Genomic DNA, 13,358 nt, shown 5'->3' with positions numbered 1-13,358 from the left:
GTATCACTTCACTCCAGGTTCAATATTCAGTAGAATGACTCACAGAACTCAAGAAAACACTATACTTACATTTATCGGATTATTATAAAGGATACAACTTGGACCTAACAGAAGCAGAAGATATTAAAGAAGTGGCAAGAATACACAGAATGATACAAAAAGGTCTTAAGGCCCCAGATAACCACGATGGAGTGATCATTTACCTAGAGCCAGACATTCTGGAGTGCAAAGTCAAGTGGGCCTTAGGATGCATTACTATGAACAAAGCTAGTGGAGGTGATGGAATTCCAGTGGAGCTATTTCAAATCCTAAAAGATGATGCTGTGAAAATGCTGCACTCAATATGCCAGCAAATCTGGAAAATTCAGCAGTGGCCACAGGACTGGAAAAGGTCAGTTTTCATTCTAATCCCAAAGAAAGTCAAGGCCAAAGAATGTTCAAACTATGGCACAATTGTACTCATTTCAAGTGCTAGCTAGGTAATGCTCAAAATCCTTCAAGCTAGGCTTCAACAGTACATGAACCAAGAACTTCCAGGTATACAAGCTGGATTTAGAAAAGGCAGAGGAACCAGAAACCAAATTGTCAACATCTGCTGGATCATAGAGAAAGCAAGGGAATTCCAGAAAAACATCTATTTCTGCTTCATTGACTATGCTAAAGCCTTTGACTGTGTGGATAACAACAAACTGTGGAAAATTGTTCATGAGATGGGAATACCAGACCACCTGACCTGACTCCTGAGAAATCTGTATGCAGGTCAAGAAGCAACAGTTAGAACTAGACATGGAACAATGGACTGGTTCCAAATAGGAAAAGGAGTACATCAATCTGTATATTGTAACCCTGCTTATTTAACTTATATACAGAGTACATCATGAGAAATGCCAGGCTGGATGAAGCACCAGCTGGAATCAAGATTGCCAGGAGAAATATCAATAACCTCCCTAATGATACCACCCTAATGACAGAAAATGAAGAGGAACTAAAGAGCATCTAGATGAAGGTAAAAGAGGAGAGTGAAAAAGCTGGCTTAAAACTCAACATTCAGAAAACCAAGATCATGGCAACTGGTCCCATCACTTCATGGCAAGTAGATGATGAAACAATGGAAACAGTGACAGACTTTATTTTCTTGGGCTCCAAAATCACCGGGGATGGTGACTGCAGCCATGAAATTAAAACATGCTTGCTCCCTGGAAGAAAAGCTATGACCAATCTAGACAGCATATTAAAAAGCAGAGACATCACTTTGCCAACAAAGGTCTGTCTAGTCAAGGCTATGGTTTCTCCAGTAGTCATGTATGGATGTGAGAGTTGGACCACAAAGAAGGCAGAGCACCAAAGAATTGATGCTTTCAGACTGGTACTGGAGAAAACACTTGAGAGTTCCTTGGACAGCAGAGATCAAACCACCCAATCCTAAAGGATTAGTCCTGAATATTCATTGGAAGGACTGATGCTGAAGCTGTAGTGCCAATTCTTTGGCCACCTGATGTGAAGAGCCGACTCATTGGAAATGACTCTGATGCTAGAAAATATTGAAGGCAGGAGGAGAAGAGGACAACAGAGGGTGAGATGGTTGGATGGCATCACCGACTCAATGGACATGAGTTTGAGCAAACTCCAGGAGAGGGTGTAGGACAGGGAAGCCTGGAGTGCTGCAGTCCATGCGGTCACAATAAGTCAGACATGACTGAGTGACTGAACAACAACAACAGCAACTTAGGAACAATTGAACAGAAGAGATGCATAGATAGGGTAAGTAAGGTATGAGGGGTGGTGGGGGGGGTGGTGGTACAGACCTTCCATGCCCTCTCTTTCTGGTATGCCATTCTCCCAGCACATCACTGTGGTCATCAACCCAGAAGCTCTCTTAAGCTCATTATTTCAGAGTTTTAAATTGAAGATTCATACAAAGGCACATTTGATTAAATCATTGGCCACTGGTAACTGGACTTCTCTCCAGCCTCTTTCCCTTCCTAGACATCGAAGAATGGGGCTGAAAGTTCTAGCCTTCTAATCATGTGGTTGGTTTTTCCAAGCCCCTCTGCCTTCATTAAGTCATCTCATTAGCAATGAGACATTCCTATTAGTCAGGAAACAGGAAAGGTTTTAAGAGCTTTGGTCAGAATGGGAGTGGAGGGAGCAAAGACCAAATATATTTTTTTATTATATCACAAATGGTTATAGTATATAGTGAGCACATATGTTTATCTCTTTTCCCTTCTGGACTATGTACTCCTTGAGGGCAGTCTTTTACCCGTTTTTCTTCTTTCCTCTTGAAGCACAAAGTGGATACTCAAAAAGTTTTAGTAAGGGAGTGACTTCCTGAATGGAGCACGCAAATTGCATTTTAGCAGTGTATAATATTGAACAGTAATAATAAAAACAAGGATAGAATGAGACATTTCAGCAGAAATGAAACCATCATAGTCAATTATAATAATTCCTATGACAAAATTCTTATTAACTAAATATTGCCATGTGTAAACCCTGATATCTGGCACCAATATGGCCAATTACTCACTATATATGACAGAACAAGTCACAAAACCACTCTAGTTCTGAATATTCTCAACTGTAAAACACAGGAAAAATAATACCTTCTTTTATCACACAGCAGTATTGTGAGGGTTAAACAAAATAAGGTACTAAAGTGATTATAAATTTAAAATTTTAGTCAAGTAAGAGTAATTAAAGTTTTATTAAACATCATGTTAACAAACATAAAGTCTGACTTCTGAACACCAAAAGAATATTAATGAAAATGTATAGAAAAAAACATTAGCTACAAAGTTTATTTACTCCTGAAAAATGCTGAAAAGCATTTTATACATAGCTCAGTCTGAACTTCCAACTCATCAAGTTTGAGAAGGGTGCAACATAAAAACAAAAGGGATGTTGTGAAGTATATTACACATTACTTCATCTTCACTCCACTTTGGGTCTGATGCTATAATCAATGGGAAATTTTCCTGTATAAAGGCTGGAGGATATAGTATATCACATTCAGCCCTTTCCAATAAAGTTATTTATTGCTATTCAATTCATGTTTCCCTTAGGTTTTGGCAAGATTATAGAATTTATTCTCCTACGTAGTGGCCAGCCCAGTAAATTACATTGCATATTTACAATGTCACAAATTTATCTCACCCTGAATCAGTGGCTTTATTTCTTTGTCCCTCAGAGTATCTTAAAATTTAGCTGTACAAGCCTATTTTTTTTATAACTCTCCAATTTCATATTATTGTTTCTCTCTTAATATTTTCCTAACAAAAAGTGCTAAAAACATAAAATGTCAACAACAAAACTAGAGGCAATGTGATAAATATTATGGATGAGACACCTTTCCTTGTAGACCAAAAGTACTGGTTGATATTTAAATAAAAACAATACTATCTTTGCCACAAGGTCTCCAAACAGTTCATTAGAAATACATAAGTATAAAGAACTGCATTAGAGCAGCCTCATGGCTGCTCTAACATGAACATGGCTCACTCCTGCTTATTGCCAAAAATTCTGAGTAAGAGTCCAGATACCTGAGATCTGTCAGGTGATGCTGAACTGTAACTCAGTGGCTTTCATCAACTTTTTACTAACTTTCATAGGCAGCCGTTTTGGTAAGAAAAAAGACCCCATCATTCATCTACAACACTTGTTTCCACTTTCAAATGGGAAAAAATCCTTGTGATAACAATATTATACCATATCATATTATACGCTACTACTGGTATACTATATGGTACTCCTATATTATACCTTTAGAAACTTTCAGTTCAGTTCAGTTCAGTTCAGTCGCTCAGTTGTGTCCGACTCTTTGCGACCCCATGAATCGCAGCACACCAGGCCTCCCTGTCCATCACCAACTCCTGGAGTTCACTCAAACTCACGTCCATTGAGTCAGTGATGCCATCCAGCCATCTCATCCTCTGTCATCCCCTTCTCCTCTTGCCCCCAATCCCTCCCAGCATCAGAGTCTTTTCCAATGAGTTAATTCTTCGCATGAGGTGGCCAAAGTACTAGAGTCTCAGCTTAAGCATCTTCCTTCCAAGGAACACCCAGGGCTGATCTCCTTCAGAATGGACTGGTTGGATCTCCTTGCAGTCCAAGGGACTCTCAAGAGTCTTCTCCAACACCACAGTTCAAAAGCATCAATTCTTCGGTTCTCAGCCTTCTTCACAGTCCAACTCTCACATCCATACATGACCACAGGGAAAACCATAGCCTTGACTAGACGGACCTTTGTTGGCAAAGTAATGTTTCTGCTTTTGAATACGCTATCTAGGTTGGTCATAACTTTCCTTCCAAGGAGTAAGCGTCTTTTAATTTCATGGCTGCAGTCACCATCTGCAGTGATTTTGGAGCCCCCAAAAATAAAGTCTGACACTGTTTCCACTGTTTCCCCATCTATTTCCCATGAAGTGATGGGACCAGATGCCATGATCTTCGTTTTCTCAATGTTGAGTTTTAAGTCAACTCTTTCACTCTCCTCTTTCACCTTCATCAAGAGGCTTTTGAGTTCCTCTTCACTTTCTGCCATAAAGGTGGTATCATCTGCATATCTGAGGTTATTGATATTTCTCCTGGCAATCTTGATTCCAGCTTCTGTTTCTTCCAGCCCAGCCTTTCTCATGATGTACTCTGCATATAAGTTAAATAAGCAGGGTGACAATATACAGCCATGATGTACTCCTTTTCCTATTTGGAACCAGTCTGTTGTTCCATGTCCAGTTCTAACTGTTGCTTCCTGACCTGCATACAGGTTTCTCAAGAGGCAGGTCAGGTAGTCTGGTATTCCCATCTCTCTCAGAATTTTCCACAGTTTATTATGATCCACACAGTCAAAGGCTTTGGCATAGTCAATAAAGCAGAAATAGATGTTTTTCTGGAACTCTCTTGCTTTTTCCATGATCCAGCGGATGTTGGCAATTTGGTCTCTGGTTCCTCTGCCTTTTCTAAAACCAGCTTGAACATCTTGAAGTTCACGGTTCATATATTGCTGAAGGCTGGCTTGGAGAATTTTGAGCATTACTTTACTAGCGTGTGAGATGAGTGCAATTGTGCAGTAGTTTGAGCATTCTTTGGCATGGCCTTTCTTTGGGATGGGAATGAAAACTGACCTTTTCCAGTCCTGTGGCCACTGCTGAGTTTTCCAAATTTGCTGGCATATTGAGTGCAGCACTTTCACAGCATCATCTTTCAGGATGATGCAGAAACTTTAGTATAAATATAATCTTCTATTAAGTATATGCTATGTGGTACCATTTTACACTATACAGTACTGTGCAATTTCTGAAGGAAAGTTTGTTCATATATGTACTTTTGCAATAAGCTGAATGAATAATCCATCTTTGATCCACAATATATAGCATGTCTTAAAGTATAGTTCAGTTCAATCGCTCAGTCGTGTCTGACTCTTTATGACCCCATGGACTGCAGCACGCCAGGCTTCCCTGTCCATCACCAATTCCCAGAGCTTTCTAAAACTCATGTTCATCGAGTCAGTGATACCATCCAATCATCTCATCCTCTGCCGTCCCCTTCTCCTCCTGCCTTCAATATTTCCCAGCATCAGGGTCTTTTCCAATGAGTCAGTTCTTCACGTCAGGTGGCCAAAGTATTGGCGTTTCAGCTTCAGTATCAGTCCTTCCGATGAATATTCAGGACTGATTTCCTTTAGGATTGACTGGTTTGATCTACTTGCAGTCCTGGAGACTCTCAAGAGTCTTCTCCAACACCAAGGTTCAAAAGCATCAATTCTTCAGCGCTCAGATTTCTTTGTCAAACTCTCACATTCGTACATGAGTACTGGAAAAACCATAGCTTTGACTACACAGACCTTTGTTGGCAAAGTAATGTCTGCTTTTTAATATGCTGTCTAGGTTTGTCATAGCTTTTCTTACAAAGAGCAAGCGTCTTTTAATTTCATGGCTGCAGTGATCATCTGCGGTGATTTTGGAGCCCAAGAAAATGAAGTCTCTCACTATTTCCATTGTTTCCCCACCTATTTGCCATGAAGTGATGGGACCACATGCCATGATCTTAGTTTTTTGAATGTTGAGTTTTAAGCCAAGTTTTTCACTTGCCTCTTTCACTTTCATCAAGAGGCTCATTAGTTCTTCTTCACTTTCTGCCATAGAGTGGCTCATCTGCTTACTGAGGTTATTCATATTTTCCCCAGCAATCTTGATTCCAGTATATGCTTCATTCAGCCTGGCATTTTGCATGCTGTATTCTGCATATAAGTTAAATAAGCAGGGTGACAATATACAACCTTGATATACTCCCTTCCTGATGTGAAACCAGTCTGCTGTTCCATGTACAGTTTTAACTGTTGCTTCTTGACCTGCATACAGATTTCTCAGGAGTCAGGTAAGGTGCTCTGGTATTACATCTCTTGAACAATTTTCCAGTTTGGTGTTATCCACACAGTCAAAGACTTTAGCATGGTCAATAAAACAGAAGTAGGTGTTTTTCTGGAACTCTCTTGCTTTTTCAATGATCCAGTGGATGTTGGCAAGTTGATTTCTGGTTCCTCTACCTTTTCTAAATCCAGCTTGAACATCTGGAAGTTCATGGTTCACGGACTATTGAAGCCTGACTTGGAGAATTTTGAGCATTACTTTGCTTGCATGTGATATGAGTGCAATTGTGCGGCAGTGTGAACATTCTTTGGCATTGCCTTTCTTTGGGATTGGAACAAAAACTGACCTTTTCCAGTCCTGTGGCGGCCACTGCTGAGTTTTCCAAATTTGCTCTCATATCGAGTGCAGCACTTTCACAGCATCTTCTTTCAGGATTTGAAAGAGCTCAACTGAAATTCCATCACCTCCACTAGCTTTGTTTGTAGTGATGCTTCCTAAGGCCCACTTGACTTCATATTCTAGGATGTCTGGCTCTAGGTCAGTGATCACGCCATCATGGTTTTCTGGGTCATGAAGATCTTTTTTGTACAGTTCTTCTGTGTATTCTTGCCACCTCTTCTTAATATCTTCTGCTTCTGTTAGGTCCATACCATTTCTGTCCTTTATTGTGCCCATCTTTGCATGAAATGTTCCCTTAGTATCTCTAATTTTCTTGAGGAGATCTCTAGACTTTCCCATTCTATTGTTTTCTTCTATTTCTTTGCATTGATCACTGAGGAAGGCTTGCTTATCTCTCCTTGCTATTCTCTGGAACTCTGCATTCAACTGTGTATATCTTTCCTTTTCTCCTTTGCCTTTAGCTTCTCTTCTTTTCTCAGCTATTTGTAAGCCCTCCTTACACAACCATTTTGCCTTTTTGCTTTTCCTTTTCTTGGGGATGGTCTTGATCACTTCCTCTTGTACAATGTCACAAACATCTGTCCATAGTTCTTCAGGCACTCTGCCTATCAGATATACTCCCTTGAATCTATTTGAATCTAATCCCTTGAAACTATACTATAAAGTATAGTTACTATAAGTTATAGGCCAAAAATACTTTAATAAAAGCTGGTTTAGCTAACTTCAGCATTAACTAGCCCATAATAAGCAAATCAATTTAACAATGAATTAAAGCTAACAGTAATATATAATAAGGAATAGCAGCAACTGAAAACCCTGACCAACTCAAAACTATACTGCTGAGGCATCAATAACATTTTCTCTCAAAAACTGGGGAAATTTCAAGGCTGTGCATACATTTGCAGGAGGGTTTTGAGTGTGGCCCAATGGTCAGTTCTTGATGAATTCTGACAATCATTAATTTCAGGTCATGAATAGCAAGTTTTAAAAATATTAATAACTATTAGTAATTAATGGCAAAAGTGCTTTTCAGCAGGGACGCTGTTCGTATTTTGGGTTGGAAACATTTTATTCATGGGGACTGGGTACTCTTTTAGTCAATTACTGTCTCTCACTCCTCAGTATACCAAATGTCAATGACATCGCTCAGTCTCTGTGATAGTCAAAAAGATCAAGGCCAAACGCTTGCTAGTGCAGGGACGGTGGTGTTGAGAATCATAAGACTTGTAAAAACTCAAGAAAGGATTGGTGCAAGCTAGGCTGCCTCCCACCAGGAAGAGCTCTCAAATTGCCTGGGTGACTCTGAATCTGACCACTCCACACTTTATCAAGGTAAGAACAGATATGTTTCTTGGCTTTGGATTGTAGGAAATAAACAGCTCAACCTCCTTTAATTATTCTGTGACTCCAGATGAATTTTTCCTAATTTCTCTAAGCTTTAGCTTTCTCAGTTTTGAGAATGGGACAATAATGCCTGTTTTAACCACTTTATACAATTTTATGTGAAGTGCTTTGTAAACTGTTAGATCATGATGCAAAAAGATATATATTTTTTTGTTTTTAAAGATCAGAGATTGCCATGGACTATATGTTCAATTTTCAACTATGGTGGTTACAAGCTACATTATAAGCTTAATAAATATTCCTGGGCAGTGAATGCAATGGCTCTGAAAGAAAAGAAAGTGAAGTCGCTCAGTCGTCTCCGATTCTTTGCGATCCCATGGACTGTAGCCTACCAGGCTCCTCTGTCCATGGGATTTTCCAGGCAAGAGTACTTGGAGTGGATTGCCATTTCCTTCTCCAGGGGATCTTCCCAACCCAGGGATTGAACCCAGGGCTCCCACATTGTAGACAGAGACCTTACAAAGCTACATTATAAGTTTAATAAATATTCCTGGGCAGTGGATGCAATGGCTCTAGCTAAGGGCAAATAGGGAGGATAAGGTTAAAATCCCTAAGTGATTATAGCAATTACTGGAGTGTAAATGGCGGACTGGAGCCCAGTGAGAGTAAGTCAGATTGTGGGTAGGAGGGTCAGCGGGCTGTACAGATTTTCAGAATCACTTCACCATTGCCAAATTAAAATGTATAATGTTCTTTCCTATTTTCTGTATTTTCAGTGAGACCATACATTCTCCACAGTCAATTCAATTCAGTCAAGCAGTCTTATTAAACATATGCTAAATTTTGGTACTGTTTTTGCTTTGAGAATTGTTACTTATATATTTTAAAGCTTCAAAAATATATATTTCCAGTTCCTCTTTCATTACTGGGGAAAAAAAAAAAAACTTGTCTATCTTCTGTTTTATAGCCTTCTTTTCAAAAACACTTTCCCTAAGTATAATTTTCAAGATATTTTTTCCTTCTGACCCAATTTTCTCCCTTTTAAAAGGCTTCCTCTTCTACATTTTCCCATACTATATTTGCTCTGCTTTTCTATGGAGTACTGTCATTCATTTTGCCAACTCACTAAGTAGTCCTAGAATAAATAATTTGATATTCAAATTCTGGATATTCATTTTAATAAAAAGAAAGTTGCTAAGTGGGAGATGAAAATTACTTATTCCTATTCAACCTTTATTCTGAAATAAAATTTTTATAGTAGGAACTGGCATTAGGTTGGTTGAAGATAGAAATCCCCTATATCAGTTGATGAATATAACTTCAAAATATCCTGGGTGATTGACTGGAAGTCAGGAGGGAAAAGGGGAGGGCAAGAGGAGAAGATGGAAGGGAGAGGGATAGAGAGAAAGTACGAATGCAGATGAATGACTATGCATGTTGGTGAGCAGAGGCATAAAGTTCAAGTTTTTCTCCTTTTAAGGTATTGTAGAGAGAAAATTCTCAAGTAATAGCATAAAGGGAACTTTCAACATATCTTTAACATCCACAAAAGGCTAACATTATCATTCTAATAGCATTTTACATCAGGTCCAGGTTGTTCACAGTCTCTGATTTTCTGGCAAAAGCCAAGGTGGAAAAGTAGATACATCATCTGTGACAAATATGTAAATATTTTATTGTGAATGAATCAGATGAAATAAAATGGAAAATTTGCTAAAATGTTTAGATAAAATATTCATTACTAGTAGTAATTACAATCTGAAATTAGGAAATAAAAGTTCCATACAGGCAGAAGTGATTCTGTAGCTTCATTCATTTATGTGCCCCTCTAGGTATATTCCACATATTCATTGCATAATTTGAAAGCAAAAGCCTGTTGTAGTCTTGGACCTCAATTACAAGAACAAAAAAAAAAACCATTAAAAAAATCTGTGATCACAATTCATGTCTTAAGGGATTTTAGCTTATTTTCTCCATTATAGCAGCTGCTCTGGTTTCAGAGGCAATGATAGACAAGAAGACCATTAGCACTTCTGCAGCTTAGGCAGTAGTAACGTGAATACCAACTAATATAACAGGAACTGGCTTATGTGGGGCTACATTAAATGACTTACTGTAAAAGTTAAACTGTGTTTCACCACATTTTCAAAAGGCAAACAGACCTCTGACGTATTGCTAAGAACACGTGCTGTGCTCCGTGAAGGTTTGGTCCACTTTTATTCAGTTCTGATTGAGGTTTAGGAGGCACCAAGAGCTGTGCCTTTCAGAGCCACCAGACACCATGGTTACTCAGAACAGCCACTTTTAGGTAGAGCTCCCTCAGCACTCACAGTGATAGGTTTTTGACAAATCAGGGGTCACTTGCTACCTGCCAGGCATCTCAGTTATAGTTACAATAAAACTCTTACTTAAACTGTGCAAGGTTTATGCACCAGAGTCAGCCACCCTTTTCTTCTTGTTTGGCTGTATGCCTGTACTCCATACCCATGGCAGCCTTCAGGTATGGAATACAGTTTTCAGTCTTTCACTCTATCCTGCTATACATTGTCTCCTTCTGGCTAAAGATTCTTATCTCCTTCAGGGTACTCCTTCTTCTGTTACAGCTCTAGGGGCCCGGCTCTGAACACACTTTGTCTCTGTTCCAGTTACAAGGCAGCTCTGAAAACCTAATGCGATGTTTTGGGCCTGGCTGTGCCTGTGCTCAGCATAGTATAAAAAAGGCCATCGTCCTCTTTGCTCTGGAGATGTTATTACAAATCAAATCTAAGGTCATATCAGTTTTTTTTTTTTTTTAAGGCAATTACATTACATCTCTTAACTCATAAGTAAATGAATGCCCAGAATCTTTCATGTGTGTTTCTTTCAAGTTCCTCTCAATGGACTTCTAAAAGTTTTGACTGGAGGATGGTACTTTACTTTTGCTACCATTTCATTTTTCTTTTCCATTTCATTTTACTTCCCCAGACTTGTTCCAGTGTTAGAGCCAGTACAGATCTTTCTGAGTCTTGGTTTTAACTTCCATGCTATGAGTTATCCCTCAGTTTCATGTCTTCTGCAAATTTGATTTCTAGGATGCCATTGATTCCTGGGAATCATTCTAGAAATGCCTTTATAAAATTAAAAATCAGATCAGATCAGATCAGTTGCTCAGTCGTGTCCGACTCTTTGCGACCCCATGAATCCCAGCACGCCAGGCCTCCCTGTCCATCACCAACTCCCGAAGTTCACTGAGACTCACGTCCATCGAGTCAGTGATGCCATCCAGCCATCTCATCCTCTGTTGTCCCCATCTCCTCTTGCCTCCAATCCCTCCCAGCATCAGAGTCTTTTCCAATGAGTCAACTCTTCGCATGAGGTGGCCAAAGTACTGGAGTTTCAGCTTTAGCATCATTCCTTACAAATATTTTATGTGTTGCCTGCATAATCTTCCTTTCTATTAACTTTAGGATTTTTTATGAGTCTCATGAATAAATTTCCTAAATATATGCCATATTCCATTAAAATAAAGACTTCATTTACTAAGACAAGTGGGGTTATATATGTCAGAAAAAAGTGTCAAATTTTTTTCACTAATTAATTCCCAGGTTATAAAAAAGGACCAAAAAATTATTTCCATATATGACACTAACTGGTACAGAGAAGACTTGGCATAACAGACTAAGCTAGAAGAATCAAATAAAATTCCAAATATTAATAGATTCAATTCTCAGAGCCTTCGGAATTGTCTAAAGACCATGTAAGTTGATTGCTAATTTCTGAAACATAAGGAATGAGAAAAAAATAAACTCAAGTGACATGTGCACATGTTATGTGTCCCACGTTGTTTTGCAGCCTTAAGGGAAACATGCTTCCCTGGTGGCTCAGTGGTAAAGAATTCACCTGCCAATGCAGAAGACACACTTTTGGTACCTGGGTCACAAAGATCACCTGGAGAAGGAAATGACAGTCTACTCTAGTATACTTGCCTGTGAAATCCCATGGACAGAGGAGCCTGGTGGGCTATAGTCTGTGGGGGCTGCAAAGAGTTGGACATGACCTAGTGACTGAAGAACAACAAAGGGAAACTGATATAAAGATATATTGTCACACTTTGCAGTGATTTTGTGAGAACTGGCAACCAGAATGTGTTATTTCAGACATGGCTGTGCATATCGCCTGTAACTGACTCTCACTGATCTCTGGTTAATAGGGTTTGTGTTAATGGAGTCTCTGCTTGTTAACAGGTTAAGCGTTTGCTTACTGGGACTTAGCAGGAGTTATACTGGAAATGGCAACCCACTCCAGTGTTCTTGCCTGGAGAATCCTAGGGACCGGTGAGCCTGGTGGGCTGCCATCTCTGGGGCTGCACAGAGTCGGACACAACTGAAGCTACTTAGCAGCAGACTGGGAGTTAAAAAAATCTCCCCTCCAGGAGACACAGACAGAGCTTCTTCTGGCAAAGGGACTGAGAACCCTCGGGGGATTTGACTTTGAAGGCCAGTGGGATTTGATTACAGGACTTACACAGGACTGGGGAAACAGATGTTTGGAAGGCATGAACAGAACCTTGTGTGCCCCAGGACCCAGGAGAAAGGAGCAATGACCCCAAAAGAGAAAGAGCCAGACTTGCCTGTGAGTGTCCAGGAGACTCCAGCACAGGCACGGGTCAACAGTGGCCTGCTGTGGGGTCAGGGGCACTGAATACAACAGTCCTGGGAGCTGCAGCATGCAGGCAGAAGTCCTTTTGAAGGAGACTGCCATTACCAGGCAATAGTTTGGCCTGAGGCCAAACTACAGGGAGGGAACACAGCCCCACCCATCAACAGAAAATTGGATTAAAGATTTACTGAGCATGGCCCTGCACATCAGAGCAAGACTCAGATTCCCCCACAGTCAGTCCCTTGCATCAGGAAATTTCCATAAGCCTCTTATACTTCAGAGGGCAGATAGAATGAAAACCACAATCACAGAAAACTAACCGAACTGATCACATGGATCACATGGGATTTTCCCAGGCAATAGTACTGGAGTGGATTGCCATTTCCTTCTCCAGGGGATCTTCCCAACCCAGGGATTGAACCTGGGTCTCCCGCATTGTAGACAGACCCTTTACTGTCTGAGCCACCAGGGAAGTCCCACATGAATCACAGCCTTGTCTAACTCAATGAAACTATGGGCCATGACATGTAGGACCAACCAAGATGGGTGGGTCATGGTAGAGAGTTAAGACAAAACATGGTCCACTGGAGAAGGAAATAGCAAACCACT

The 13,358-nt window shown here is 40.0% G+C and overlaps 1 protein-coding gene across 2 annotated transcripts in view; it reads right to left on the bottom strand.

The window, feature by feature from the left end:
• Positions 1-13,358, bottom strand: part of HS3ST5 (heparan sulfate-glucosamine 3-sulfotransferase 5) — a 297,249-nt gene that overhangs the window by 147,170 nt on the left and 136,721 nt on the right. Inside the window, exon 8 of one of the 2 annotated variants that reach the window (XM_055535133.1) lies at positions 9,694-9,762. The exons of the other annotated variant lie outside the window; for it this stretch is intronic. The gene's annotated coding sequence lies outside the window, so the exon portion shown is untranslated. The remainder of the gene's footprint in view (positions 1-9,693; positions 9,763-13,358) is intronic. 2 annotated transcript variants of the gene reach the window in all.

The sequence above is a fragment of the Bubalus kerabau genome, chromosome 9 (assembly GCF_029407905.1).
Source record: "Bubalus kerabau isolate K-KA32 ecotype Philippines breed swamp buffalo chromosome 9, PCC_UOA_SB_1v2, whole genome shotgun sequence".
NCBI classification, from domain to species: domain Eukaryota; kingdom Metazoa; phylum Chordata; class Mammalia; order Artiodactyla; family Bovidae; genus Bubalus; species Bubalus kerabau.
The sequence above is the reverse complement of the archived record's forward strand: the minus strand, read 5'-3'. Positions and strand labels throughout refer to the sequence as shown.